Consider the following 6518-nt stretch of genomic DNA (forward strand, 5'->3'; position numbering starts at 1 on the left):
TCTCTATAAAACTCTGGTAAATTTTCTGTCATCCAATTCTTCGTTTTCATCCATAAAATTCCATCCCCCATGTTAAAATCCCCGCATTCGTTTAAAAAATATTTCATCGTCTTTTTCCACTCTGGTTTGCCCTCATCTAGGTATTTCTTCACTACTTTCACTCTCAAACTATTTTTTCTCTGTTCCACATCTATTAAACCTAAACCCCCCTTCTCTATTGCCCCTAATATTGTGTTAAAAGCTATTCTTGCTGGTTTCCCCTCCCATAAAAAGTCAAGAAAACATTTCTTCAACCTCTTTTCTGTCCACAATGGCATATCTGATACATATAAAACATTCCATAACTTAGACACCATTAAAACATTCAATACTAAAACCTTCCCTTTCAAGTTTAATGTTCTTAATTTCCAAAAATGTAACCTTCTCTCTATCCCTGTTACTAGTTCCTCCCACATTTCATCACATACTTTCCTCTCATTTTTACCCATTAAAATTCCTAAAATCCTAATTTCATCCACTTCCTTAAAATTAAAACAATCCTTTAAAACCATTGCTTTACCAAATCTCATATATACAGTTTTTTCTTCATTTACTTTACTCCCAGATCCTTTACAATATTCTTCTACAACCTTCATAACTTCCTTGATGCTCTCCTTTCCTTTAACTACTAACGTTGTGTCATCAGCATATTGAAAAACCTTTCCCTCAGCCTTATTTTCCTCAATTTCAATTCCAATTATTTCTTCTTTTTGTTTTATAGCCAATCCTAACGGTTCCGATACAAGTGAATATAATAACACTGAAAGCGGACAACCCTGTCTTATCGATCTTGTGATTTTAAAACATTCTGTTAAAAACCCATTACATTTTATTCTTGTTAAAGCGCCCTTATATAAAATCTCAATCCATTTGATAAAATTCCCCCCAAAACCAAATTCCTTTAAAACATCAAATAAATACCTGTGTTCAACCCGATCAAATGCTTTTTCAAAATCTAGACTAATTACGTAACCATCTTCATTTTTTTCTTTCATGTACCATACTGTGTCTCTTATGCTCATTGTTATGTCCGCTATATCTCTTCCCTTTACTCCATATGCTTGGTTTGTTTGAATTATACTTGGCATTACTTCCTTTAACCTGTTTGATAAAACCTTCGCTAAAATCTTAAAATCTGTGTTAAGCATCGTAATCGGCCTATAGTTTTTTAAATCTACTTTTTTCTCCTTTCCTTTTATATATCAATTTTGTTATACCCATCCCCATTCTTTCATTAACTTCTTCTTTTTCAAAAACCTCACTAAAAACTTCCTTTAAAATCTTTGTTAAAATCTCTTTAAAACATATATAAAATTCACTTCCCAAACCATCTATTCCTGGACTTTTATTTTTATTCAGCTGCTGTATTGCTCTTTCAATCTCTTCTTCTCCAATTTTTTGATCGCATTCTATTTTATCTTCCTTACTAATTCTTACTTTTATCTGATTCAGCAGTTCCCTTTTTTGTTTTCTTCTACACCCCTTGCACTAAAAAAGATCCTCATAAAAATTCTTTATTTCTTCTAAAATCTCTTCATTCCCTTCTACAACTTCCCCATTTTTCCCTCTTATCTGTTTTATTATTTCAGCTTTCCCTCGCTTTTTTTCTAAATCAAAAAAAAAAAAAACTTTGTGCATTTTTCTCCCTCCACAGTATATTTAGCTTTGCTTCTTAACCTCGCCCCCTCATATTCTATTTCCTCTATTTCTTTCAGTTTTTCCTCCATTTCCCTTATCTTTTGTATATCTTTATTTTCTTTATTCAATTCCACTTCCAAACTTTCCTTTATTTCTTTTTCTTTGTATCTTTTGCATTTCTGTACTAAACTGCAATACTTAATTGAGAATTTTTTTATTAAAAACTTTACATTCTCCCACCATATTCTCTTATCATCTTCATACATTTCATTTTCCCTTTCTTTTTCTATAATTTCTTTAACCTTTAAAACATAGTCTTCATTTTCTAACATTTTTGTATTTAAAACCCATATTCCTGGCCCTCTTTGCACTTTATCCCAGTCCAATTTTAAAAATAAAAACTTGTGATCGCTTAAACTTGTTTCTTCATACTTAATCTTTTCTATAAAATTCTCCACATTTCTCGTACATAAAATAAAGTCAATTCTTGTTTCGCACACAAACTGCCCCACTATTTGCCTTCTTGAAAACTCCTTTTTCTTTTCATTCCTTTCTCTCCACACATCTATCATATTATTTTCTGCCATTAATGCTTTTAGTTCTTTTCTCCCCTTGTCATTTTTAAAAACCATTCCTTCTGCCATGTCTTGTTTACTAAAAACCGTATTAAAATCCCCCATCATTATTATTTCTTTATACTTCTTTACAATACTTCTTAAAACATAAAAAACTCTTTCTTTTCCTTCTCCACCGTTGGTGCATGTATATTTACTAAAATCAATTCCCTTCCTTCATGTTTTATCTGAACAACCATACATTTCCCCATCGTATCTTTGTATAAAATTTGACTTGCTTTAAAAACATCATCCTTCATTAAAAAAGCCACACCTCTTCCAAACCTCCCATCTCCATTATTGTATAAAATCCCTCCTTCCCATCTCTTTTAAAAATCATTCATTACATTTTCTCTCCAGTTTGTTTCTTGTAGCACAATAATGTCTTCTCTTTTACATTTTTCTTTTACATATTCAAATTTCTTTAAGTTCAAGAGTCCTCTTGCATTGAAAGTCACAACACTTAAAACCATTAAAAAGAAAAAAATTAAATATCTAAAACCCATCATTCTCAGTCTTCCTCCACCATTTCCTTTAACACTTCAAAACTGTTAAAACATTTAACTTTTTTCCTTGCAGTTCCTATATTTGGCTTTACCTGTAGTGATCATCTTCTAATTTGTCCCCTCTCCACCTTTTCCTTCTCATCCTCCTCCATACTTATTTCTCCTTCGTTGTCAGTTTCTTTGTCTTGTTCTTTTCCTTTTTGTCCATGAATTGAAGATATGTCCATCTGGGTCAATTGTGTGTCCTCTTCTCTTATCTGTTCATCATTTTCTTTTTCTTTTTCTCCTTCTCCTTCTCCTTGTCCTTCCTGTCTGTAGTTTGTTCCTTCCTCTGATTCCTTTTGTTGTAATTCATCCTCTTCTTGTCTTTCTTCACAATGTCCTTCTTCATCGTGGTTTCCTTCATTCACCTGTCTGTCCACCTGTTCTTCCCTTCCACCTACCACTCCCTCCATCCAGCATTCACATTATTTAACATTTTTTGGCAATCCGGGCACCTGACAGCATTGCAGTCTCGTGCGAAATGTCCCCTTTCCGAGCATTTATAGCACTTGAATTCTGGGCACTCCTTCAGTAAATGTTCTGGGCTCATGCACAGCCTACAAGTCTTCACCTGGTGGCTGTGCATCACCCTAAAGTACTGCAGGCCCTCGGCTGTTTCAATCTTTGTGCTATAAGGGAGTGATGCCACTTCTTTGGGGAACCTCACCTTAACAAATCTTGTACCGTCTTCAATGTCAGTGCCCGGATAGCATCTCCTTTTAATTTTAGATATGGGGGATACCCCCCATCCTTCCAATTTTCCCAAAATTTCCTTATCCTCCAGGTAGACAGGCAGGTGCATGAAGGAAACAACGTAATCTTTATTTTGCAGTTTTTTTACTTCACAGTCCACTCCCTTTATTGTCAATCCATTAATTAAAATGTCACACATTTCTTCCTGTTCCAGTGTCAGTTCATATTCTTTACCTTGTCTGGGTCTTACAGCCAACACCTTTCCACTTCCAATTTTTTCTGAGATTGCTTTAATTATATCCTCTCCTCTCACACCACTCACATTCTCTGTACTCACGATCACTGTTGCCTCCTTAAATATTTTCTTTCACCAAATTTTTTCCTTGCTTCTTGATCTTTTCCATTTCCAGCTCTTTGTTGCTTCTCCAGTCCAGTGTCATTTGCCGTGCGTGTTCCTCCTGCTAGTCCAGTGTCGTTTGCCATGCTTGTTTCTCCAGCCAGTCCAGTGTTGTTTACCATGCGTGTTCCTCCAGCCAGTCCCGTGTCGTTTGCCATGCTTGTTCCTCCAGCCAGTCCAGTGTCGATTGCCATGCGTGTTCCTCCAGCCAGTCCAGTGTCGCTTGCCATGCGTGTTCCTCCTGCCAGTCCATTGTCATTTGCCATTCGAGTCTCTCCAGCCAGTTCCGAGTTGTTACCATATAATCCGTCCATTTGGAGAAAAAAAAAGATCAACCACCCTCCAGACAGCGATATGCTGCTGTTAGGTGGTTTTCAAAAAAGAAAAATGCCAAAAAAACAATCACAGATTCACAAAACAAACAAAACAACCACAAGTAGAAAAACACAAAATGGAGGAGAGCCTTCCTCTCCAAACTGCAGCCAACACTTCCTGTAGCTCTCTAGCGCCCTCAGGTTGGTATGGCCGTAAGCGAAGACTTCAGCAAAGAGAAGGCTATTTAGAGATCAGCCAATCTAATCGCCAGTACATTATATAAGTAGGAAAGAAAACCCAAAAGCTTAAAGCACCTGGTATTCCTAGCCGGTCTCTCATCCAAGTACTAACCAGACCTAAGCCTGCTAAAATTCAGAGATTGGGCATTGACTCTTTTTTTTTTTTGGCAAAATTATTATATAATTTGTGAAATTTTCCAAAAAGTTTAAAGCACCTGGTATTCCCAGGCGGTCTCCCATCCAAGTACTAACCAGGCCCAAACCTGCTTAGCTTCCGAGATCAGACGAGATCGGGCATAGCCAGGTTGGTATGGCTGTAAGCGAAGACTGCCGCAAAGAGAGGGCTATTTAGAGATCAGCCAATCTAATCGCCAGTACATTATATAAGTAGGAAAGAAAACCCAAAAGCTTAAAGCACCTGGTATTCCTAGCCGGTCTCTCATCCAAGTACTAACCAGACCTAAGCCTGCTAAGATTCAGAGATTGGGCATTGACTCTTTTTTTTTTTTGGCAAAATTATTATATAATTTGTGAAATTTTCCAAAAAGTTTAAAGCACCTGGTATTCCCAGGCAGTCTCCCATCCATGTACTAACCAGACCCAAACCTGCTAATATTCAGAGACCGGCATTGACTCTATTTTTTGGCAGAATTATTATATACTAACTGAAAAATTTCCAAAAAGCTTACAGCACCTGGTATTCCCAGGCCGTCTCCCATCCAAGTACTAACCAGGCCCAAACCTGCTTAGCTTCCGAGATCAGACGAGATCGGGCATAGCCAGGTTGGTATGGCCGTAATCGAAGACTGCCGCAAAGAGAAGGCTATTTAGAGATCAGCCAATCTAATCGCCAGTACATTATATAAGTAGGAAAGAAAACCCAAAAAGCTTAAAGCACCTGGTATTCCTAGCCGGTCTCTCATCCAAGTACTAACCAGACCTAAGCCTGCTAAGATTCAGAGATTGGGCATTGACTCTTTTATTTTTATTTTTTTATTTTTTTTTTGCAAAATTATTATATAATTTGTGAAATTTTCCAAAAAGTTTAAAGCACCTGGTATTCCCAGGCAGTCTCCCATCCATGTACTAACCAGGCCCAAACCTGCTAATATTCAGAAATCGGGCATTGACTCTATTTCTTGGCAAAATTATTATATACTAAGTGAAAATTTTCCAAAAAGTTTAAAGCACCTGGTATTCCCAGGCAGTCTCCCATCCATGTACTAACCAGGCCCAAACCTGCTAATATTCAGAAATCGGGTTTTGACTCTATTTTTTGGCAAAATTATTATATACTAAGTGAAAATTTTCCAAAATGTTTAAAGCACCTGGTATACCCAGGCGGTCTCCCATCCAAGTACTAACCAGGTCCAAACCTGCTTAGCTTCCGAGATCAGACGAGATCGGGCATAGCCAGGTTGGTATGGCCGTAAGCGAAGACTGCCGCAAAGAGAAGGCTATTTAGAGATCAGCCAATCTAATCGCCAGTACATTATATAAGTAGGAAAGAAAACCCAAAAGCTTAAAGCACCTGGTATTCCTAGCCGGTCTCTCATCCAAGTACTAACCAGACCTAAGCCTGCTAAGATTCAGAGATTGGGCATCGACTCCTTTTTTTTTTTTTTGGCAAAATTATTATATAATTTGTGAAATTTTCCAAAAAAGTTTAAAGCACCTGGTATTCCCAGGCAGTCTCCCATCAATGTACTAACCAGGCCCAAACCTGCTAATATTCAGAAATCGGGCATTGACTCTATTTTTTGGCAAAATTATTATATACTAAGTGAAAATTTTCCAAAAAGTTTAAAGCACCTGGTATTCCCAGGCAGTCTCCCATCCATGTACTAACCAGACCCAAACCTGCTAATATTCAGAGACCGGATTGACCTATTTTTTGGCAAAATTATTATAACTAAGTGAAAATTTCCAAAAGCTTACAGCACCTGGTTATTCCAGGCGGTCTCCCATCCAAGTACTAACCAGGCCCAAACCGCTTAGCTTCCGAGATCAGACGAGATCGGGCATTTTTTTTTTT

General features: G+C 37.1%; 3 non-coding genes across 3 annotated transcripts; all 3 read right to left on the reverse strand.

Annotated features, from left to right (window-relative positions):
• Window positions 1-4686: 4686 nt before the first annotated feature.
• Window positions 4687-4805, reverse strand: LOC113083933 (5S ribosomal RNA). Its single transcript, XR_003283506.1, has one exon. It is a non-coding gene; the product is annotated as a 5S ribosomal RNA (ribosomal RNA).
• Window positions 4806-5165: 360 nt separating this feature from the next.
• Window positions 5166-5284, reverse strand: LOC113083932 (5S ribosomal RNA). Its single transcript, XR_003283505.1, has one exon. It is a non-coding gene; the product is annotated as a 5S ribosomal RNA (ribosomal RNA).
• Window positions 5285-5799: 515 nt separating this feature from the next.
• Window positions 5800-5918, reverse strand: LOC113083967 (5S ribosomal RNA). The gene has a single exon (XR_003283539.1). It is a non-coding gene; the product is annotated as a 5S ribosomal RNA (ribosomal RNA).
• Window positions 5919-6518: the final 600 nt, after the last annotated feature.

Source organism: Carassius auratus, unplaced genomic scaffold, assembly GCF_003368295.1.
Source record: "Carassius auratus strain Wakin unplaced genomic scaffold, ASM336829v1 scaf_tig00039505, whole genome shotgun sequence".
Lineage (NCBI taxonomy): Eukaryota > Metazoa > Chordata > Actinopteri > Cypriniformes > Cyprinidae > Carassius > Carassius auratus.